Genomic DNA, 25726 nt, shown 5'->3' on the forward strand with positions numbered 1-25726 from the left:
AATTATTGTACAAATATTTATTTTGACGGTATTACGCAAATCGTATGATTGGTTGATTAATTATTTTTACGCTACGATAAATTTATCAAGTCGAACCATGCAGTTCTCGGTCACTGTTAAGGGTGTTATCGTGTTCTTCGGCCCAGCCTGTTGTGAGGTTTCTTCTGATTTTTTGGAGGAACTGAAGACTTGATTGAATTGGAATGGGAGCAGCTCTTAAACTTTAGTTTCTTAGCTTGCGGATTTTTTATGCTATGAGAAATACGGAGTACTTACAGTATGCGAAAATATACAAAATATCTAAAGCATAGTACTTTGTAATTACAATCAGACAAATTATTCTATCATATATCACAAATTATACATTAGACAAATTCATATTTTTCAGAATGTAATTAAGATAGAAAGTTGTTTTATCTACCAATTATTATAAAAGACACTGTGCTTTGAATATTTTATATATTCGTTCATATTATGTGCCTTATTGTGCAATTTTCCACAAATTATTTAGCTATGATAGTTATAATATTATTCGCAATTGTAATCCACGTCTCCATAATTAAATTATTATTATTATAAATTAAAATATAATAAAGATTGAGTTATATTTCTGGTAAGGATTATTAGTTCTGATTCAATAAAAGCAGATTGTCTATTTCTCTCTCTCTCTCTCTTATAATATAATTTAATCTTAATTTTAACTTCTTTAATTTCGCTATTTTAACTTCCAGTTTCCGAAATCAGACTTATGATTCATTACTGAGCTGGAAATCTCTACCATTGAGTAAGAATCACGCGTTATATTTTCTATACCGCGCATCGCACAAGCTTGAATCGTTTCAAATAATAAGAAAAATAATTGTTTAAAATACTAGTAAACAAAATAACGATAATAATGAAAATAATACGAAAGCATGAGAAAATGAACAATTTAATTTGAAACTTGCATAGAGTAGTATTATGATATACCCCCTCCCTGCCCCCACTCCTTCGCCGTTTCATTATAGGCGGAAATCAGAAGAGAGATCAGGTAGTTACGTTTCGGTTTTCGACGCGTGAGGATTAGAGCGACGTTTCGGGAGACGAACGTGACATAAACATGAATCCGTCTCGTCTATTGTTTACGTGACTTGTGTTCGGTGTACTTCGATCGGTTTGTGATTGTAATGGAACGACGCCACAGCAACGGTAGCGATATTCATCTACGCAGCGAAAGGTACAGAAAAATAATTTTATATTATAAATGTAATGATAATAAGTAATGATAATAGCAGACATTTTATAGTTAATAGCACGATATAAGTTAAATATAATATACGTGTATAATAACACAATTTAAATATAATATACATATATAGTAACACGATATATTAGATAGAATAATAAATATTAGGTTGTCCAAACAGTTTCTTTCGTTTTATGAGCAAATAATAGACGCACAACGTTTTTTTGTTTTATATTATTTTGTCGAATTACGTGCGATCCGTTTTGTTCTGTTGAGATAAACACCGCGACATTTCACGATTTTACGAAGGTGTATTGTTGTAAAAAAACATGTTTGCGAAAGAAAGACACTCTTTGGACAACCTAATATAATAAATACGATATAACTAACTAATATGTCATACGAACGATGTTCTTAACTTGTTCCCTGATCCCAAAATAGAATCTCAAACACAATAGGACTGTGTAAAACGTGGTTCACGTACATATAAGGTTTAAATTAGGGATGATGTCCAAAGTAGGGTTGATGTTGAAAATAGAGGTAGGGTTGAAGATAGGGGTAAAGTTAAGAATAGAAATAGGGTTCAAGGTAAGCGTAAGGCTAAAAGATAGGGGAAAGATACAAGGCTATTTTGCATATTTCTTTTTCGTTTCAAACTCTGCTTAAATCTCGTCAATCTTCTCCCAAAGGACAAGACGTTTCTTTGAAAAAAAAAAAAAAAAAACGGTCAAGGACGTCGAAAAAAAGCCACAACCAACGTCATAGTTGTTCCTCGCGGAAGTCGTTTCTCTGTCCCCCTCCCTCTTTGCCGCGACACGTCATATCGTTCCGACTTAAGATCTGCCAAAGCCTCTCTACGATTATTTGAAAATTACATTCGCACGTGACCGAGCTTTCGCATCCGGTCGCCTCTGTTTTAAGCCAGCGACGACACTATCGTTCGAGCGGCCCTTTCATGGCTGATTTTCATGAAACCGTTTCGCGTGGACCAGCGAATGTAGGCCAGAAGCCAGTAGGCCGGTCCCTCTCTCTTTTCAGCTCGATGAAGCTTGTAATTCGACATAGTTGGAACCTCCTGTTCAACGTTTTCAACGTCCGTTTGATAGAACGCGTAACGAGGTAATTGGAAACGGGGCATTGAACCGTGGCGCGCGTTTGAAAAAGCCAGCAAAGGATTAAAAGATTCGCCAGCAATTAAGGTGGCCAAAAAGAAGGATCGTACACGACATCTGTTTCCCTTTTAGCTGGCTACGCTTAAAAGATGATCGGGTTTGGCTTTTGTTCGACCACAGGAAGAAACCTGTTTGCATTTTTGTTCGCGGAGAGTGCCTCGTTTGCACGGCTTTCACCAAGTGTTTTGTGTTTCGGCTGTGGTTTTTCCGCGCGACGATTCTTTATTCAAAAATGAGTGGAAATCGGGCTACGCTTTCCAAGAGATTTATGAATCAGCACGAGCTTTCAGTTGGAGATGAGAAAATGTAGTATTGAAAGGGATTGAAGGAGCGTTCGAAGAAGTTGGAGACGAGATTGCGTTGATCCTGTGTCGTATTTTACCGTAATCGAGGCATTCGATTCACAGGTGGTTGAAAAGACTACGTATATTTCGCCTTTTCCCGCTTAATTTCATAAATTATGCAGATATCTAATTTTTTGTCCATATTGTACAAATATTTACGAATTCCTTTTACACCTTGCATTTTCCCTTACCATGTTTGTATGCGATATCGCATTTACTACGGGTCAGCGGTATTCAGATACTTTGACCAATTTGCAGCGAGTTTATTACATCGTACTACGATCGAGGACATTCGTTAACAGGTGAAAAGGTCATATGTATTTCGTCTTGTTTGGTTAATTTCGCAAATTATGTTTGGGAAATGTGTACGAAACACATACAAATTTCTCACGAATCGTTACAAATTATCAATTGTTCGCATTCTCGTTCAATTGCTGCCTTAATTAAAGTTATGTTAATGTCTATCCGGTAATTCCATTCTGTCGGAGAATATCGGGAGAATAATTTCAAATATTAAAATTCATCGAACTCGATCCCGTTTGTTTAAAAGAAAAAAAAAATAGAAAGGAAGAAGATATCCAATCAAAAAGACAGAACTGATGATGGAAAGTTTGCTTTTCAACCGATCGGAATTGAGCACTCCTACGTATCGACCTTCTGGTCGAAATATGATTTATCCGAGCCGTCTGACTTCTATTGTTAGTCGGATATTCGCGATGACAGCGTTATTTTCTCTGGCAACGTTGCTCTTGAATCGACTACCGGACACACGGGGTGTCGCAGGGGGTAGGAGGTTTGAAATTGGTAGAAAGGAGCGTAATTTCCTGAGGGGCACAGGGAAATACGAGCTCACGGAGTTCCTCTTTCCGTCGTTTATCGACAGCCACTCGGGGCAATATTTTATCGAGAAAATATCGTCCCGTGTTAAATATGTTTACCCGTTATTGATACACACTGAAATCACTGCCTTCCCAATTTTTTTCTCCTCGATATTCATCTTCCTTTCATTCTCGTGTCCATTTTATAATAAATACGGTTGTCGATGTAGTACAGTTTTACCATAATTTACCTGCGATACTTTACGCGGAACACTGCACAAGTCAACAATTCCAATCGCAGATATGTAGCAACGAACAAACAATTAACGGTTCTAATTTTTCGATCAAGCTCGCGTTTCATTCAAGATAGTCTATAGCTTCGTTCAGTTTCTTGCCGAATGTAGAATTTCAAATATGTAATTGTAATTTCCATTCAGAAAATGAAACTAATCGAATCGATGTTAAATTAAGAATGACCTGGACATTTTTATAACGCGTGATTCATTATTGAAACTCATTTAATTTCTTCGAATGGAATTTCGTTTTACATCTGCATTGATTTTGAAACTATGATCTGCTCCAATTACGGTATAATCTTTCTACAAGAAATTGAATAGTTTCGAATGTTAGGCATAACAAATTCTCTATAAATATCTAGTATCTGATAGTATGTGATCACGGTGCAGGTTGAGTAGTTTCACCGTCGCCAGACGTCTGTCGACCGTAGACCCAGTGCCAGCGAATTTAGCGACCATTAAAGCCTGTAATGCGACGTAATTGTCGTACATACAAGCTGCTGAACGTCGCGAAACAGCAAGAGGGGTGTGTTGCGTACGCGGAAATTGCGTACGAGCTGTCATTGGCACGCCACTGCGCCAGCGATATCCAATTAATTTGCCGGTATTATTAAAATTAAAAGCCCCACGTATCATGTCGATGCACCCGCGTGAAAAGACCCTTATTTGCTCGTTTGACCGCTTCCTTTCTCGATTCTTCGTCCATCGTTGAATACACTCGATCAAAGATAGAATTACGATCACTCAAAGTTCTCAAAGTCTTTCGGTCTTTTAATAGAATTGAGAAACGCGAACGAATTTGATATATAACGACAAAGCTCGTTAATTACCAAACTGCGTGTCTTTTTCGTATGCTACATTATCAAGTACGTGCATAAATCAAATTTGAACTTTCTTCAAAGTGTATTCTCGGAATTTAACAGAGTTAGGTACTTAATATTTGTATAATTTAGAATTTAATCAAAGAAAATATGAAAGTTAACCGCTGTTTTGTTTGATGGCTACCTAATAGGGGGTTTTGTTGCGGCTGATATTTTATCTCCTCTTTTATTTTATTTTATTTCCTCTGTTTTTCGCTTCGCCCAAGGTAGCGTTCATAGAGATGTATGGGTTTAAATATTGTGAAATTTAATAGTCCATGCCTCGACGGTTTAATTAATTTTTCAGCCTGATAACGCTGTCCTTTGTTCGTTTATCGGTGAATTCGATCGGATAGGATGAATGGAATCGAGGGGAATTGACGATAATTAAGAATTGCAGGCGCAATAATTAGTGTCGAATAAGATACTATATTCGAATGTGTTTACTCTAACCTCGATAATTCCAGACGATATTCAATCACAAGTAAATAATTAACATATTCATACACCGTTTGAAGAAATAAAATATACATAATTAATATCAGGCGTGAGATTAATAATATTTATTATTAATTTAGGTTTGTCGAGTGCCAACATTTTGGAATGTTCCTAGAAATATTTCCCAAAATTTTTACCCATTCATTCTTCCTGCAACAAAATTCTTTAAAAATCATACGTCGAGTAATAAAACGAGGACACGTCGAGCATACTTTGTCGAGCATAATTTGTTGATTTTACAGAAAGATGGCAAGTTTCGATCGTTATTTTGCCTAAAGCCTCCCTCATAGGCAATTCGAATCTGTTGCGTTTTGGTTCGAGTCTACGGCTACTTTTTGTCGAAACTCTGTGAACTTATAGAAAGTTCGAATCCAGTCGGTCAATGCTCGCACACAAAACCATCATCTAGTATTTTGCCTGCCTGGACCTATCACTAACCATCATCTATGAGATTGAAGACGTGGCTGAAACCTGTGTTGCAACTTCGACCTAGAAAATTGTTGCTCTCTTATTAGAGCTCAGTTACTTGTTTTTTTTTCTTTTTCGTCGTTTGCGATTCATACGTTATTGGTTTCTCCTCTCGTACACCTGTATCCTTTGCGGTATTCCTCTTGTGGTTTTCTGCAAGAGATTGGTGGTAAAAGGTGATACAGGTTTCGGATATGAAAGGTCTTTTGTATGGTCAGGTTTTTTTTCACGTGGTTACCGGTTTCATTGGCTGTTGGTTTGTGCGGGGAACGAGTTTAAACGAAGAATCGTCTTTTGATATGTTTCATGCGGAAGATAGGTTGGTTTTCGCTTTTAAAAATAGTTTTACAGGTTATACAATTGAAAAGTCTGAACGTTATACTTTTTCTCATTTATTGCAAATTCTTTTTTGTTTACAATTAGAGAGAGAAAAAATGCTAAATTTTCTATTTATCCTTTAAATACGACTTTCGTTAATAAGCAACGTCGTGCATCGATGATTTTATTGCATTTAGTGGTAAAGATTTTTTACTTTTGCGGAGAACAATTTATGGAAATGTACGAGTAGCTGAAATTAGGTTAAAATAGTAATGACTTCTCTTTCTACAAATTTATTCAATGATTTTATCAAAAAATGAGGGTTTCGTGAAACTATAAAGAGGTGAAACTCATTTATAACGGAGTTTAATTTCTCTTGGAGTTTCTTTACATTTAATTCACGTAAATTTCCATATCCAGGGTCAATTGTTCGCGTGTTCATTTTCGTCTAATAACAACAGTACAATATTCCCTACCCTTCAACACGCGTCGAATTAAATCGAATCGATTCGCGATTAAATAAATGGGATTAAACGAGACTAGGAAGCAGGTGCCTTTTACACGGTCACACAGCGGTTATTTACTTTGTCGTGTGCATTTCAAAATTGCATTTTGTAAATGCGTGAAAACATACGAATCACCGATCCATAAGCAGCATGATAATTAAGCAGGAAACAGCCAATTCGAAATTGCATCAGTGTGGCTACCGGTGATCGAGCCCGTGAAATGATCTCGAATTCGTTTTCACGGCGTTTAACGAAATGTTTTTACGGTGAAACAGATTTCGTTAAGGCTCCGTAGTAAATGTCAGAATAAAGCAATCTTTTCTTCTTTTTATATAATTAAATTTTAAATAATAATTTATATTTCTTTGAATTTAATGAAATTTAAGATGAATCAAAGTGTAGCGTTTGACGTACAGATAAACATTATTTATATTTATTTATACTATATGAACAATTCGCGAATCTTGACGAATAATAATTATATAAAAGAAACAAGAAGAAAAGAAATTTTTGTATTAAAAAATGTGACGCGTTTCTATGTTTCATTCTGTATTTTGGTAAAACAAATTCGTAGAGAAAAAGTTAGAAAAAAATTTTGTAACAAAAGTTCTTTGTTAAAATATCTTCTTCAAATGTACACGATTTGTTCTGCTTTTACGAAATATACGAATAATAATTATAAGGGAAGGGAACATTTTCATAACAAAAGGCCATTCTTACCTTTAATTCTGTATTTCGAAAATAACAGAAAAAGGAGAATCCCTATACCTAAAAATACAACATCGTTATATTTGATTCTGCGTTCAATTAAAACAATTAAAAAAGAAAAATTTCCACTCCAAGAATTAACAATTTTTCGAATCCTATATTCGTTTACAATAGTTAAGGAAAACAATTCCTGACCTAATTCTGTATTTCATTAAAATGACTAAAGCTATAAATTCCTCTGCTTGATCCCACATTTCGCCAAAATAACAGGAAGCGGAGCCTCTTTAAAATCTACATCATAAAAAAGGGAGCAAAGCGTTCTAACCTCGAGACCCCAATGTCCCAATACAATAAATAAAGCACAAGCCCAATATTCTTATATTCGAACGTTCCCATTTAATCCCCTAGGAGGACACCCTGGTGTTCCTAACCCCCATGTTCCTCTATGCATCATCATTAGACTCGGCCATGCTCGCTGGGGTGCAAATCGCCTGAAAGTAGAATAAAAATTTAATGATTGGCTTCGTTCCTGTTTCCACCCGTGTAAACTCTCTCTACTAACATTTCTGAGTCATTTGTCATGTGTCACCCTGTATATAGAAGCTCGAAATCCCATAGGGATCGACTGATCGCTTCCATTATCTTCTCGTCTAATCAAAGGGAAGTACTAGTAGAGTATTGGATAAAAATGATTTCCAAGATCGAGTAGGATAAAGTTGGAAGAAACATTCGATTAGAATTAGATCTCTACAGAAATTGATGACTAGACCTATAGCGGAGAGAATACAGATAAGGAAATTTCAAACGTATGCATATAACATGAAAATTGATGTAATTTATGATTGTTAGAGTTCGATGTTTATGGAAATTAAAATTTTGATAAACATAGTTGAAGAAAGTGCGACTTACTAGACGTTACTTTATGCGATGTTTTGAATATTTTATACATTTTAGGATGTTGTATTATTTTTCCATTTATTTATTTAACTTCTCGTTAGTGCATAAACATCTGCAGTATAATAATTATTATGCAGAGTAAAAATTTAAAGATCATTCTATAGCGTATAATGTTTCAAATTACAAAATGGAAGCGGAAGGATTAAAAAAAGACCCATTGAAACTTTCATTTAGAAATCTTCCAAATTTCTCTAAAACCTTCTCGACAACTCTCGACCCATTTCGCCCGTAACATTTAATCAAACACATCGAAGAATATTCGGACGAGCCTCTCCACCAGAGGAAAGAGGAGTATCTAGTAAAAGCACCTCCGCCAATCTCGCAACCAGTGCAGCCAATCCCTCTAAGCCCATCCCTCAGCTTCATTCTATACAGGGTGGCACAAAATATGCGGGAGAAATATTTACAGGCTCGAAGATACTTTTCATCCGTTTCTAAACTCCATCCTTTCATCTTGCTAAAGTAACTAGGAAGACAAAAACATAAAATTCCCTACCTTCACTCCTATCTTTTCCTTCGCGTACATTGTATGGTACTAGGATTACCAAGACACCTTATATTTCTAGCACAGAACGTAATATAATTATAAGTGTAACTTCTGAAAAAAACATGAAACACCATTTTCATAAACAAATTTCTCTCGCCGTTTTGACATTTAGAATCGACTCTATAAATTATCTGCCACATATTTTGTGGCGCTCTGTACATCGTCTCCAATGCTAAAAACCGGTTCCATCGAATATCAATCGGAAGCCGGGCAAATGGACATCGATCGCTGGTCGGTGCTCGAACCGGTGTCCTCCGGAAGTGGACGCAGGGAAAACGCGTTCGCTTTCATGTTGCCATCGTGAGTAATACGGTTTTTCATAAGCGGAGCCATCGCGCGGCGTATCGTTGGATCAGATCCACGTACGTTGGCAACACACGCGCCACCATTTTATAGAGGACCAACCGTGGGATTAACCGTGCGTTTACCCGTTATCCTGTAAACTTGATTAAGGCGATTGCCAGGCCGAGTTCGTTATCAGGATCGAACGATTTGCGTTGGTCCAGCCACGGGTCCAAGCGGTGGCTGCTCGTTATTGCGGCTAGATCGATCGACCGTTCGATTTGCGGTTAGGCCGCGTTCAGCGCGCGCCGAAAACTGACGGAAAAAGCCAGCTGAAAGTAATCGCGAACCATTACACATGCTCGGATTTATCATTTATCATTTACTGGTCATTTCTAAGAAGAATACCGGCTCGGTCGTGTTTTCTACGTTGGTTTCCAACGTTGTAAAGTTCCTGACGGTGTATATACGATTCGAAACTAGGTTAGGTTGAAGTAAATAAAGATTAATCGTCGATAGATTCGCGTGTTCGAAAAGGAATACTGGTTGAGTAGTCGTTTTCGGTAAGTGTTTTGAATTTTTTAATTTAGCTAGTGGTTCTGCGTGGCACAGAAATGTTTGTTTAGTTGTTCGACAGGTATCAGTTGAGGTTAGGTACGATGAAAATTAATTGTTTTTGGGTTGGGAAAGTTCGTTCCGATTTTTAAGGAAAATTCAAACGCGGTACATTTCAATTTCGATATGCATTTATCGAGTTATATAGGTGATATTTTGTTCCATAACCTCTTAGGTTTTTCGGCGAAAAACTTTTCAGTATGATCTTTTATGTCGACCAAAGATTAAAGTTTTTGCCACTAAGGAAATTTTTTAATGACTTAAATAGGTGAGAATCTGTGGGTCCAACGTCTGGTGGATACGGTGGGTGGGGTAGCACATTCCAACCAAACTCCAACAGCTTTCGTCGAGTAGCGAAAGACATGTAAGGCAGCGAACCGTCCCTATGGACGCTTTTGTTTAATTGCTGTCTTTAATTCGTCTACCATAATTGCGAGCAATACTTTTCCGAATTTATCGTCTGGATATTTGGTACAGACAAGGACAATCGAAGTAGATCATTAATTACCATGGAATTTGGTATAAAACGTGATTGAATGTACAGTCGAATATCAGTTGTTACGTAGAATTTATATAAGAGACATTTATACGTCTATGTAAATTATTATAAAGATTAAAAATTAACGTAGAACATTTTTCCTGAATAATAAGGCAATTTTTTAATTACATACGATTCTAGATTTAGCCGCTGCTTTTTTTGATCAAGTAATTTCTTCCTTTTTTGCTTCAATTCAAAATTCCTGACGCGAAATAGGCCAAACACTTAGAATCTGTTTAATTGAAGAACTAGAGTTTTAATGACTCCTACCATTCAAAAGGCACGAACTTTGATGACTTTCGTCAGATTCGACTTCAAGTTTTTAGCACACTGAATAGAAAATAGGATATCCATAAATAATTTATTCGTATAATGTTTTGTGACGATATTGTATTTTAAAATATGTTGCATAAATTTATTTGGTGCTTCAAATTCCTTTCTCGTTTAATTAAAAATGTTTTATACCGAATATTTCAAGTGGATACGTAATAATAAAATATTATACAGCCGTAGTGTCCTACATTTTAAAGAAATGTTTATTCAAATGATATATATGATCCGAAACGACTTGTAAACGATACGATTGTATAAAATATTCTATTTTAGTATTTTATTATATATGTAGATATAATAAGATAAATAAAGTACTATAATAGGATATTTTATACAATCACATGGTCGGTCTTTCAGTGGTTCTGAACCATAAAATCGATACAAATTTTCGAAAGCAACTATCTCAAATATTAAGCTTTAACAATTTATTTATGTCCTCTCGCAACTTCCATCTCTCAAAATTGCACATAGTTAGAAAATAACGTGGCACAAAAGCCAAGTTCCATTTGATTTCTGAAAGAAAACTTGACGCCGTGGCACAAAGAAAGAAGCTTATTTAAGTGGAAAAAGAGGGTGGCAAAACGCGTGAGAAGATATAGAAAGAAGAATTTCACACTTGAATGTTTCCTTTAAGGGTTAAAATAACTTCGTTCTTCGTTCTTCCCTCTCTTGATATTTTTTATAATACAATGCATTACAATACCTTCTATATTCCATTTCGATTCGGGCGCTCTTTCTTCCCTTTCTCTTCTTCTTCTTCCCTCGTAGCCATTCATTCTCGAAGAATTTAAATTTAACCTGGTCTCGCGCTTCCCTTTTTCTCGTTACCTTTTCCCTCCACTTTGCTCTCCGTTGTACATCGATCTGTTTATGCATTCTAATCTCTCTCTCGCTGCGTGCAGTGCATCTTTCCTCGCATAAATTCGCAGCAGACGCATCGATCGCCACACGATCCCCGCCCGGCTAAGTGCATGAAACTCGCAGGACGAACGGTTCAAATCCCCGCCCTCCATTTTCTTCTTTTCGCTCTGCCTGTTGTCCTCTCGCGATGCCTGGCTTGTCTTTCGCGGGCAAACAGGCAAGAGAAATGGAAGAAACATACTGGGGCCACCGGCCGCGGCTAACTGTAATTTATTGCCGTGCTTTTCCCACGATGTGAATATTTAAGAGAGCCGAGTAAAATGTTGGTCTTCCGAGGAAATAATCGTCGATAGGAATTTTCACTTTAGTCGAATAATATTTTGTCTCTTTAGAGCAATTTAGCAATTTGTAGTAACTTCGTTATTCCACCGTCGGCGAAACATGATACTTTTAACGAAATATGGCTGCAATGGGAGGATATTTATGTTGTTTGAAATATGTAGATGTTTTTATAATAACCGGCAGGTAGCGTATATTGTATTGAAATAATTATTCATATATCTTGAATGGAATCTTGGAACTCTCAATTATTAAGAAAACCCGTATTAAGTCACTCACGAAAGTCTACGTACGAACTTAAAATCTGAGGTATTGCGATAAAGGTAATTAACTCAAGCAATTTCGTTGGCATCAAATTTTCATGTCAATTAATTTATTACGCTCTTACGAAGAAGAAGAAGTAAAATATAGGATGCTGAATATGTACTGTTATACTTTAATACTATATTAATATCGTATTGTGTTAATATCGTTCAATACCTGCTACGTACTCGCACAATTAAAATTAAAACATTATTTCACTGTGCAAATAAATCGCATGGAAAGCAAGATCGAGATAATGTACGACGTTCGCTTCATGGTTTCTTCAAGAACGTTATTCGACTATGCTGCACGAAACATCTCCGAGTTTTCAGTGGTGAAACGAGGGAATGGCCCGGAGCGTGTCTCCGTGTTTCGTGGAAACGCGCACAGCCCTCGAATCGCCCTGGACGATGGCGTTGCTAATAGATTAACGAGCTCGTTAAATCCGCCTTAATCTCGCGGATATGAGCGGCATCGGCCATATACGCGAGCTTCATCGTGGCCCACCGGCTTTATACCAAGAAACTCCCGCCGATGTAATTGGTGATCGCGCCTCGCGTTACGTTTACGGTCCAATAAAGCTGTTCGTTCGCGGCTGAATTAAAACGAAATCCGACGTAATATCAACGGACCTAGCTACGCCGGTGGCGCCGTTTGTTTCTCGATTACGCGCCCCTTTGATTGATTCAAACGGCCGGCGTTACGTTGAGTAACTCAATGATGCAAACTAAATTGCACGTCATAATCGTCGAGAAGGTTAGACCGCGGGAAATTGGCAGCTGGAAGTTGGTAAAATTGGAATGTTTATAGCAATTCAACGAAATATTTCTACAAACTAAAGTGGTACGTTAATATCTAATTTTATTCTCTTGCGTCTTTTGATGCCCATAGCGCGATAACGTAAACTATACAGGATGTTTCAGCGATTGTGGTATAATCAGCAATAGGGTGATTCTAGGTGAAAAAAGAGTCGAAGGTATAGAATAAGGTGTTTCATAAGGCGCTTCGTTTTCGAAAGGCTTTTTCCAAAAATATCCGTATCCTACATTTTCGATTAACTTTGTCCATAGAATCGTCTTGTAGTTTCCGGTACTACGTTATACAAAGCACCCTATATATCCTATCACCCAAGAGTACACACGTTTCATTTAACATAACCCTAGCCAAGCAGACGAACGCGATAGAGATAATCGCATCAAAATTCCATATTTCGTCGGCAGAATAATCGCACGGATATTTACACCCTCATCCCTCCTATTGTGACGGCGGTCCATAAAAAACGGACATTTTTTCCGGCGCGTGCACGTGTAAACACAGAAACGCGTCGTTTAATCCCGCAGAGGGTAATAAAAATCCGCAGGGGGACAACGAAATCGCGAATATTATTTTCGCTTGAATACAGAGGAGCGTGCGTATAATTGTGGAATTTATCTAGCTACGATCACTTCCCCATCCCACTTTTTTCAAACCCCTTCCCTGCCTCCTTTTTTTTTTTTTTTAGAGCCGGTTATATTTCGGCATCGCACGGTGAACCAGAAGCCACGTTTTTACCGAGGTATTAATTAATTTATTCGACGGCCAGACGAAATTTTCCATGCGTTTCAATTACCGAGCCGCCGCTGTTTTAGTCGCATTAATTTACAATCGTCCCGACTGGTCTACGTGAAAAAAAAAAGAGAAAAATAAAAGAAAAACACCGCTCTAAAGCCAACGTGAACACGCAGAAATCTATACCTCGTTTCAGTGAGCAGCAATTATTATTTTTTGCCCCCATTGTGCTATGTGCTTGAATGGAGAATGAAATTCTCGAGAAGTTTCTTTGTTTCCCGGTTAGCGAGGTTGGCAGCCAAATTTCTAATTTTTCGAGTTACTTCGTTTGGGTTGGGCTAGGTCAAGTTAATTCGGGGTTGGGTACGACGGTACGGGGATGCAAACATCATTGCGTTTTATCGGAGAAATAAAATTTTCGAGGAGATTCTCTGTTTTCCAACTGGCGAGGCTGCGAGTCAAATTTTCTTAATCTTTATTCATAGGTTTCTAAGTATCTTCGGCGAATTTCGATTAAAATTTATGAAAGAATTTGTAATTGGATCGTTGAAACTGGCAATTGTCTCGATTGCTGCGTTTAATAACAATTTTGTGTTCTCAATTTATTAAGATTAAAAATTCACATTTTAATCAATGTATTTTGGCTATAATAATTTTGCATCGTCAGGTTACTGAAATTAAACCGCAATTTTATACTTTCACAATGTAAATGATCTTTGAGGTGTTTTTCATGGACTTTGACCGAAGCGAAGAGCATAAAGAATTAAATTTGGAAATGTTTGCACGTGCTGTATCTAAAACGTGAGCCGATATAGACCAGCTGAATATTGACATTTATTAATACAACGAATAATTCACTGTTCAAACACTTTTGTGATTTTTCCGAATTTTCTACGAAGCACTTTTGTTAGACGTCGAACGGTGCACTGTTGAAATTGCATTTGGAGAATTCAAAATGGCAGCCGAGCGAGGAATCATTCGGTATTCCCGTCGCGATAACACGTGCAAGAACTTCGCGAACGCACAACCATAAAGTGAATATTATAAATGTCGACCGCGTACGAACAGTGAACTTGGCTTAACCAAATTAACCAAGTGGATGTTGCGGCAGGACGCGCCTTTGCACCCCTTAATAAAGGGATAGCAAACGCACTATAACAAGATAGGGACTCTAATTCAGGCAAATTAACGCCTCAGTGACTACTTTGTCTATTCACGATCGTTCTTTGTAACAAACAACAAATTGTTTGCCTTGGTTTATTCGATTGTGAATTTTCGATTCGAAGTTTTCTACGTGTTTGCTTGTCCGTGAATTAATTATATTATAATAACGCGAACGCTTTGATCCTGGGCTATTTCCCAGAAACCCACAGTTTATATTATTAGACGAAACAGTGAAAATTAAATACGATCGTAATTTAGTTAGGACAGTTGATGCGTGTTACATGGAATTCGAAACTATAATTTTAATTCACGGGCATTACGTGTCCTGCTGTTCCCGGATTATGCATTATATTTTTATTATTTTATTTATTATACGTAGAGTATAAGGGGAAATTTATCAGAAAAAGAAAACAAATTGTTTGCATATTTAAAAATCGTTAAAAAATTCCTTCGAAATAATTCGCGGAATAAATACTTTAGTTTTTATATAAGTACAAGAACGAAAACGAGACTCGAATAATGTTCTATGATTTAAGAAATCAATAGAATTAGGAAAATCATCTAATATAATTCGTTTTATCGATTCTATGAACTGGAATTTAAAAAATGATCGTCGTTTTGGAACATCGCTCAAATTCCAATTCCGTCAACCGGACTAAGATCTCCGTAGCTTTTCTGGGGTACACTAGTCTTCGTGAAATATTCCATGGTACCATTAAATGTTAATTTTCAAAAGAGACCAAAATTTATGCGGCTCGCGAACGCGAAAAGCCGATTTATTTTTAAACAAAAGCAAAACCACTATTCTACTTTGCCATCCTGGGATACGCGTCTGACACGCTTCGAACAAGTTGCCGCCGTTGTTGCCGCAGAAACAGACGCGAAATTATCCGATTTCGTGCCACGACCGAGCCGAGGCAACTTGCGTGCGTGCTGCTCCAAAGGATTAGGAGAACTTGTCGAAGGTGTTACCACGTTTCAAGCCGTGTCTTCATCGCATTTTTCGAAACTTTTGAATTAGTTCTGCCAACTCTATTTTCTGTTCTTTGATGTATTAATCTTCAACGAGTACCGCCAAGACTTGAAATTTCTTTTTCCTGGTCAATTTTCTCATCTACAAATTTGCCAAAAGCGGAGACCTGTAGAATTTTCTTTAAAATTATAGTTTCCCAATGGACTGCAGATGTTAATGCATTTGTGAGAAATTTAAAGGGAGAATACACATGTGGGAGAATATATAAAACATTCAAAGTATAGTGTTCCTTATAACGTTCAATGAATGATACAAATTTTCACCTAGAAATTTGCACGAGCATTGGCAGTCTGGTTACGAGCAATAGTACATTTTCTTCGTTTGCAATAATTCATAGTTTATGTCGTCTAATTATTAACATAATTATGTCAGAGTAATTACTATAAGCCCCATTAATGGCATTGCCTAAATCATAACATATCAATTAAGTATTAATTACTGTTAGCCTAGATAAGTTCTAATAAATTATTAGGCGATTGCTGTTTGATTCGAAGATCGATTATCCAATCCTGTTCCTGTCGATATTCCCAAAAATTACAAAATCACATTGCAATATTAAAAATTACAAAGCTACTACTACTAGTAGAAACTTCATCCTTCGTGAAATTTACGAAAATTATGAAAGCACATTGTAATGTTAACAATAGTAAATCATTCTATCCTTGAATTTTATAACAGATCCTCAATAACCTATACTTTGCTTCGCGTTTGACGGTCATATATTCGAAATCAGTGGCAATTATTAAGCACTAGCTACTGCTACCCTAGCTACTAGGTGCTATTAAACAACTAACTAACGACTTTCTGATGAAAGCACCGATCAGAAACACTAATCCCCCCTTAATAAACTCCTGAAACTCGTGTTCGATCAACAATCTAACCCCGTATCTCGGCAAATAATCTGTTAATAATGGAGAGTTTACGTTATCACGAGTGAGCATCGGCTAGGTTTCGACTTTTCATCGGCTTCCGGGACACGGGATGGCTCGATTGTCGCTTGAACAGGGCGCTACTCATATTCACCAGTGCCTAATCGATAATCCCGTCAGTGTTTCCGGCATCTAGCCGATGAGTGCCGCGGAACTAGTGTAAACATGCGCGCGTATGCACAGCCTGCACATAAATTAGCGGAACAGTCGATACTCTTCTGGTCGTTGCGTTGCGTGCATCGTAAACAGGCTCTCCATGGCGATCCTCGTGATCCGATGAAACGTTCAATCGTAAAAATAGCCTGGTCTAGCGATGGGATCAAGTTAATTCTCAACAGTGAACACCAGCCTATTTTTGACGGAACGTGATTTATATATATTGTTATTTATATACATAAAGGTAACTTGACTCGATCGCTAGACCATATCTGTGTATATATATATATAAAACATAAATTATATTAAATGATAAATTGTATCATCTCTTTTTCTACAAAGCGAAAGATACAAAGATATTGCTATATATATAATAATAATAGCCGTGTATATTTCAGTATTCGAGTGCCGAGTTTCCCTGCGACGTACTTGATCCTGTCACTACTCCCCCGGTCCTCTGTTACGATCCACGATGTCGTAAAAAACTGGAAGAGCTCGGCTGGCCAGGTTATTGCCTGTGTCTTGGTCTCGTTTATGATGGACCAGGGTTGTTCCCTAGCTTCTCTTACGATTTTAATAATTTTAAACAGCGGTATAACTCGGAACATGTTATGAAACCTTCGTGGATCTTCGTGAAACTTGGATTGAAAGACAAGAGGATGTGTTGTTTGGACGGATCTAGCGAGGATGAGGACTGACGAAGTTAGGATACTGCGGTCGAGTTTCAGACTGAAAGTGAATGTTCTGTCAGTCGTCACTAACATTTAATGGAATTTTAAAATCAGATATTCGAAATCCCTTGTAACCAAAATAAGAATTCCTGAAAAGTCTGTGCAAATGTCCTCCCTTACCAAATTTTGCCTAGTAGGTCGTCAGAGAACAAGCAGATTTTGCCCTACCTATAATATTCAGCGCCACAAAATAAACTCCTAGCTTCCGTAGGTGCAGGCCACCTAGTTTCTGTCTATCCCTGCCGTAAAGTACACAGCGTCAATTATAAACAGCGGAATCATCAATCTCAATCTCCCATTGACACGAGTCGCCGGCAGCTACCGGCGCAAACCCATTTTCCCTGGAGTTTCCCCATAAAGCAGCCGTGCCATGCAACCAGCGTATATTTGGCCCCCTCCTAAATCGGAATATCCCGGCGAGTCGCGACGAAGCACGCTTCCCAATTCGTATTTCAACATGTGCACGCTGTTCCAGCTCGGTGTATTCCGGCCACGAAGCGATATCCCAGACTCTGTGGTCTCATGGCGCGTCGCCACCCCCTTGGTCTGAACGTCTGAACTTATTCCTCCCAGGACCGAAGCCACCCCTGTGTTTACCAAAGGTTTTACGATGTTTGCCGTCCGCACGGGCCCTTATTGTTATTTATAACCACGACCCTGCCCCGTGGCGAGGCGCTAATACGCGAGGCTTAATGAAAGTTGCCGATGGATTTCCAAGCCTCGTCGAGGAATATCACGTTCCACCATGTTTGGACGACCTATGTCGATTCTCCTATTCTGTGTGGTTTTGTTTGACCAAGGTGCCTGTTGGCTGGTTTAGACTTTCTCCAACTGTTTGAGCATTGCTTCGTGGTGGGAGGTTGGTTGAGACTTCTCTTTGCAGGCACGACTATTAATATTGCCTTTCGTTGGATCTGTCTTTTCGTGTTTTTTTTTCTTTTGTGGTTGAAAGTGGTAACAAAGGTTTAGGTGTAAGCGAAGGGTAAGTTGAGATAATTCGTCATGGATCTGGAGTGCGTCGATGACCTCTAAATAGGCATTTGAGGATCACTTTATAGTACAAACATGGTCGAGAGCTTTTCCTTTGAGGGAACGTTATTGATATTCGGTTCGATTGGGTCTCTTTTTGATGTTTCTTTTTCTGGGATGCTGAAAGTCGCGATAGAAGTTTTGGGTGTAGGTGGAGATTAAATCGTATTTGAATTTTCCCAATCCTCTAAATTTCCTTATGATCCTAACCTCAAATTCATAAAAGTCCCCAAAATACACAGCGCCGTGACGTCGTATCGTAAAAACTCGTAATATTATGGAGCCATCGGACAAAATCTCGACTCGAAAGCCCAACAGGTCCAGCTAAAAAATGCTTCTCCATCGAAAGAACGATATTGCTAGTCGGGTGGCAAGCAAGGGGCACGCGTTTATGGGGAAGTCTCGCGCGGAATCCGCAGGAAATCCCGTCGAAGTATCACACGAGGCGCGTATAATTCACGTTTCAACGCACAATTCGAGGGAGTGGAAGCATTTGAATACGCCTGTGCTGGGATTCTCTGGCCGCGTTAGTCGGTGAATCCGTGAAATATACAGTTATGGGAGAGGGGTGCATTATAAAGAGAGAGGCTGGGCTGGCCCGGGTTAGCTTGCTTCCTTTCCCTTTCCGAATTCCCCGTGTTCGCTCGACAATTTTATATAACGACCGCCAGTGAGGCTCAAACCTTGCTCAGAATTCTTGGATGACAGATGTTCGATGGACGATGGACTGGCGAAATTAATTGTCCACACTTGACAAAATAATCATTTGCATATTTTAGTTCTTATGCAGATTTTATAAAGTGACGAATCTGTTGACACAATGCACAAGAAGGACGAATATTAATATATTTTAAATGTTGAAAAATTGAAGCGTTTAATGCTTACACGAACTGTGTATTGTTAGGCTATAGTCTAGTATAGATTCTTTGAACGTGATAGTCGTCGTATAATTTTCGGGCGTGTTATTTGGAATTACTAGAACGAAATTGAATAGAAGGTAAAGTGATTACTTGGAGGAACGATCGCGCGATACAGCAATGAAATTTCCATTCTGCTTTTATTTTTTTTTTTCCACCTTCCTTCTGCCATTACGCGCATTAATTGCCGCTAATTATGTTAATGACGAGCAACGTGCTCTTTTAATTGATCCGTTAAGTGATCGAGATTGCAATAACGATTCTTTTTCATCGTTTAAAGAGGTTATACTGCGAACATTCGTATTTTCGCTTAAAGTACGACTCATATAAATTGTTACATTTCACAGAAAGAGAAAAGCATACGAAAATTCTGTAGAATTATTAATGGAAAACTCATAAAAAATATCAATAGTCTAGTCGAAATTTTAGTAATATCGTTTTTGCATTGTAACCTCGTAGTTTCTCTAATGGCGTCCCATCATCTTCCGGTTTCTGTAAATAAAGGTTAGTCCGGGGAATTAATTTCGCTCTGCAGGCTCGTTTCGTCTCTTTGATAATTCCCTTTGATACAATCCATTGTGATTCGTATCGAAGCAGGCATATCCAAAACCGTCCACGAATTAATCAGCAATGCGATTATCGTGCTGTTACAACGTCGCTTGAATCCCTCACGACCCTCTGCGCCCTACGAAATCGTTCACCTCTGTTACTTTAAAAGATAACTTCACAGACTTTCTTTTTGTCCAATGGATTTGATAAATCCTTCCTCGAATTCGTTTTATTATCCTTTCTCGTAAGGGTAATGTTACTATTATCGTTTGTTATATATTATAATAAAAATATAATATAAAGAATAGATGAAACAATATCTTTAACATCATATTAGACGAAATGCCACTAATAATAATACCAATTATGCATTAAAATTTCCATGAATCATTCAGTGAGTTCAACTTTTTCTACCTTAATTAACTCAGTGGCGTATAATCTGTCCAATACCTATGTTCCTGTTTTAAAATAAAAGGAAAAAGTATACAGCACGCCATCCATCAATATCCTCCTCCAGACACACATTTTTCACCCCTAAAATCACATACACTTTCCCACTTGATGATTCAATCACCCCCTCCCACAAACCTCCACCATTAAGAGACCCAATTAGTTCCCTTGAAATTCACCACATATCACATTTAAACTCTTCATACAAGTTGAGCACATCTGCGTGCGTTTTAGCGAAGGGGGTGGGTCGCGAGTAACGGACGAGGGGGTATCATTGAATGCCGAAATATTAAAATGTAGTGACGGGGTGCGTACAATGTTACCCCTGCCAGATATCCAGAGGGATGGAAACGATGCTGCCGGAAATACAGCAGATATTGAAAACGCCCACCCCGAGCCACCCCCTCTCCTTGACGATCCACCGTGTCTTTTTGGGAAATAAAACGGCTAGAGAAAATTTGTCCGTCTTTTTTTTTTTAATTTCTGGCTTCTATGGAGCACTTAGTGACTAAAGTTTCGATAGGGTGTGTAATTGAAACGAAACAGGAACTTTTCTATATCAATATAGAGTGTATATATTTGAAGGGAAACAGAAACTTTACTATATTGATATAGAAGCTTATATATCTCCGAAATGAAATGGCAACTTTTCCATATTAATATAGAAACTTACTTACGTTTAACGAACAATAAAACTTGGAATTCTCCGTAAATGGAACTTGTTTCTTTCGTTTTAAATGAAACTTAAATAAAATACAATGTCGGATACTATTGAGATAAATTAGAACTTAATTTACGTCGTGGTTATTAATTTTGAGTATCAAAAACGACAAATGTTAAATATCGATCGGTGGAAAATTGCGGCCCTTTGTCTCGTTTTTTGTTTTGTCGGAGAATAAAATAAAAAGGAGAATACAAAGAGAATAGAATGTGGCAAAGGAAAATCGCCCGAAGCCTTATTATTTCCGCAAAATTCGCGCGTGAGTTGGTGAACAGAGAAATGGTGAAGGGTCTAGGGGGTGGTTTGTGCGTGACACGATCGACAAGGGGCCAAGGGAGGGCAAATAATTAGCCGTTCTCGTTTTTCCATCGAGCCAGACGATCGAGGCTGGCTGGTCTAATAAATTCCTCGGCATTGCTGCTAAATGGCGGAACGTTTAATGAACCTGAAAGGGGGTTGGGTACGTTGTTTGTCAAAGCGTGGCCTTCCTTTTGGCGTTTTAATTAGTGTCGCGGCGTTGTTTCGAGCCTGATGGCTCGATAATTGCTGGTTCCTGTAAAATAGTTCTCTTCGTCGAATCAGGTTTGGAATCGAATTTGAAGTTTTTGAAGATCCTTTTCTTATTGTTAGGAAAGGCTTGGCCCGAGTAATTGCACTGTTATAATCTCGTTTACTAAAATGACTTGTTTCAATGGAAAGACAGGAAAATTAACCCTCGTCTATATTCAAATAAGAGAGACTCGATGGGAGGAGTGAAGTCTGAAAGAGTCTTGGGATATTAATCCTCGACTTTGCTTTGAATCAAAAAGAAATTAGTAAGCAGAGAGGCAATATGGTTTCTAATATTTACGAAAATAGTTTCCCATTTTAAAATGACGATATTTTCACGAATCTTGAATAACAGTACAACAGAATCTTCAATACGCTGCGCTAAAATGTGCTGCGAGTCACTTTTTACATATTTAGGATGTCTATTCCTGATCTTTCTGTCTATATTGATCTTTCGCTAAATATATTCGTAAATTGCATTACGTTTGCTTTTACAAAGAGATTTTTGGATGACCTATAGAATCTGCACGATTTATGTGGTTTTTATCTTTGCATTTTTATGAATTTAGTGGAAAATTTGTTTTCTGACATAGAATATAAGCAGACTCGTACAATTTATCACAATTTTTCTATTGTTATTGGACTGAAATCGACTAAAATATTTTCATTCGAAAGTAGACCTTGTGCATGAATCGTGGCTCGCCACGTATTCCATCCGACGAAATAAACATTTCTTAGACGCAGCCTCAACAAGTAGCAGGGTGTGGTTACCAGAGAAGGGATGCTCGGCTGTGTATTTAATTTCCGACGAAAGAAATCGGATCGGTAGCGCGTGGAGTACCGGAATAGGGAAGAAAGCATCTCGCGAGGGGTGAGTTTCGCTCAGCGAGTACGAGACGCGAAGAAACGAAGAAGGAAAGCTACGAAATCGTCACGGCGCTTCTCTATCTCAATTTAGAAAATGCCAGACTTCAGTTTCTCTGTAAACGAAAAACTTCCCTCCCTTACATACATCGTTGCACGAAAGTAAAGTAAAACACTTGCTGGTTTCTGATAGAACGTAATTTATCGTAATCACAAAATCACAAGTAAAAAATAACATTGTATTCTGCATTATTAATTTATTACTATGACACGATAAAATTGATTTCATAGGACCAATAGACAAGCAGATCGAAGAGAAGATGTGACAAATATATATTTCTTTATGTTCTTTAGTTCTTTGTCGCTTTACTATTAAAGTGGAATATCCTGGTATGAAATAGCTAAAAGTGGAGAGAACATTTTTTTCTGAATAAAAATTTTGAAATCGCCAAAAGGCTGGGAAGAAGATGTTTCGTTCGAAAATCGTGGAAAACGACAATTTTTGGATCGCTGAACAGCGTACCGAGCTTTGGGCAACTACAAAGTCTCTGTATACGTTGACAAACGTGAAAAGTGAAATTTTTGTACGTTGCTCTAATTCGATGGGGAGAAACTCCAGGGTGCCTTATTTTCCCAAATCGATACATAGTTCCTCGGTTTCGAGTTTGAAAGCTGCGTTGGCTTTTTCTAGGTCGTATCGTGTGTACAGATTAAATAGTTGAACGCGCGATTCGAAGCGGATGCGGGATTTTTGCCTCGCGTTTTTGCACCCATGGAAAATCCATTTGGGGCTGTTTGCGCGTCTGTTGAACGGTGTGTGCCGATGGCTATGTAATTACTTTGTAAACACGCCGATCGGCCTGCTTTTTCCCTTTTCCCCTTTTTTCCATGGGCGTGTTCCATGGTCGTTGCGTTGACGAACGTATGGTTTTCTTTTCCAATGAATTATACGCACTGTGATCGCGTCTTCTTTCGATTTGGTGGTATGGATATGAGGGAAGAGATAGTTTGTTGATTGAGCGAAAGTTTTCTGCGTTTTAGAAGAATTTTAGAGGGACAAGAAGAATAAAATGTAAGTTAATGGAAAATACAGCAATGTTGTAAATCTCTGAAAAGACTTGTCAAATAATTTTTATTTTGTCTCCCTGTTTGTTTCATAAATTGTTTATTTGAAAATGTTTTTGAATCATACATCGCATTCTGACAAACTTGCACAATATTTTCTCAAATATTCTAAAATATTCTAAACAAATAAAAATCCTACGTTAAATCATAGAACGATGGAAAAGTGTTTTGTACTGTTAGGTTAGCTTCGATTCTGTATATGCCCGTTGCGATAAATAAAAGGATTTTATTGTTCGTTAGTACGAATTACAGATACGTAATGAATGTTCCACTTTTTGGTGAAATTGATACAGGAGGTGGAACGAATATTTGAACTCGTTTTTAATTTTTCTGTGTTATCAACGTCCGTTATTGGGGCGATACCATATATCGAGCTATAATGAATCAACGTTTTAATGAAATTCTTTGGGGCTTTGAAAACGTGAAATAATTACTTGGATGACGGTGTTCTTCCTCCCCTTCTGTTAAATTATACACGAAAATGATGTTTAAATATTTGGAGAAACGTAAAGAATATGGATAATGAAAGAAAGTGGGTTTCGAGTTAAACAAAGTTTGAACCGTTAAACAAGCGGTCTTCTAATTTAACTATTTTATACTGCAGTTTTAGACCCGGACGTTAAAAGGTTTAAAACAGGTTTAAACGAAGTTGAAACAGCAATTTTCATTAGCTTACGTATATCCGCCCTTTCCAGCAAATAACTCGAATGAAATATATAACTAAGTCATTTCTAGAGTAAAATATAACACGATGATTTGGAGAATAAAAGGAAGAAAAAGTGCAGCAGCAAGCATTTATTGCCCTGAAATTTCCTTCAAAACACACATCGACAGGTGCAGATATTATTGAAAAAAACTACAAAAACAGGAATTAAAAAATTCCGTCAAGTTAAAAATCAAAGTTACAAAATATTTCTATCGCTTGTGATTCTTAAGAATGTAAAATACAACGAATGAAAGAGGAAAGAAACGGATCGAATCGATTTTTGAATCAACAGACGACCACAAGGTGTTACACGCGTATTTAAAAAATTGAAGAGCTGTCCGCAATCGACGAAGGCAAAGATCTTCTTTGAATCACCGAAATACCGAGAAAGAGGCAGCCGCGTGTCGAAGCGTTAGACTATTGCCGAAAGAAACTCAAGTACAGAGGTAGACAAAAAATTCTGCCAAATTAAAACACGACGCCACGGACCACTTGGTTCCATCGTTGAAACCGAAACACGGCTTCTCACGCGACCTATATTCCACCCTGACGTATTCTATCGACGGTAAAAAGGGGGAGGAAAGAAAAAACTGAAGAGAGAGAACCAGGCGAGGCAATTCCTCCATCGCGAAAAAGGGTCTGCCGTGAATCTGAAAACACGCGCTTTCCAGAGTGACGAATGGTGCAAGAGCCGGGATCATTAGCTAATTGTGAGTTCCGCGGACCAAGTGCAGTTCAGAGTTCACCGGTGGAGGCTTGGAGCGCGAGGCAGCGCGACAGATCCACAGAACGTGGAAAACAGTATGAGTGACAGCGTCGGATACAGATATATAGGAATTAGGTGGCGTGTCTGAATTCGATCGACGGGCCGACGTATCAAAGATGAACGTGCCAATCATCCCCGTTGAGATGCTCGTGACAATGTTGGGGGCTCGACCCTCTTAACGCGCCCGTCCATCGTTCAGAATCGATCGGGCCGTATGCTTCCGGCTAACTGACCACGTGGTTCACGTTACACGGCGAATATCGTGCCGCTCGTTTGCCGCGACAGTGACATACACGCGTATAAAGTAATTCATCATATTCCTCTTGATGCGTCCCTCTAATAACTTCTTATGATGTGACTTTAACAGAGTAATCCATTCATGATAAGCCGGATAATATTCGTATTGTTTGTCATATCGCATCATCCTCGTTAATAATTCTGCGCATTGTTCATCGAACGAATCGTATCATCTCCGCTAAGAAAATATCAGACATCTCTAAA

General features: G+C 38.0%; 1 protein-coding gene across 6 annotated transcripts in view; it reads left to right on the forward strand.

Moving 5' to 3' along the window:
* The window catches only part of LOC100746746, a 317300-nt gene that overhangs the window by 199154 nt on the left and 92420 nt on the right, over positions 1-25726 (forward strand). The window contains exon 1 of one of the 6 annotated variants that reach the window (XM_033322391.1): positions 1041-1216. The exons of the other annotated variants lie outside the window; for them this stretch is intronic. The gene's annotated coding sequence lies outside the window, so the exon portion shown is untranslated. Of the gene's footprint in view, positions 1-1040; positions 1217-25726 lie in introns of those variants that run through there. 6 annotated transcript variants of the gene reach the window in all.

Source organism: Bombus impatiens, unplaced genomic scaffold (genome assembly GCF_000188095.3).
Source record: "Bombus impatiens unplaced genomic scaffold, BIMP_2.2 scf_0637, whole genome shotgun sequence".
Taxonomy (NCBI): Eukaryota; Metazoa; Arthropoda; class Insecta; order Hymenoptera; family Apidae; genus Bombus; species Bombus impatiens.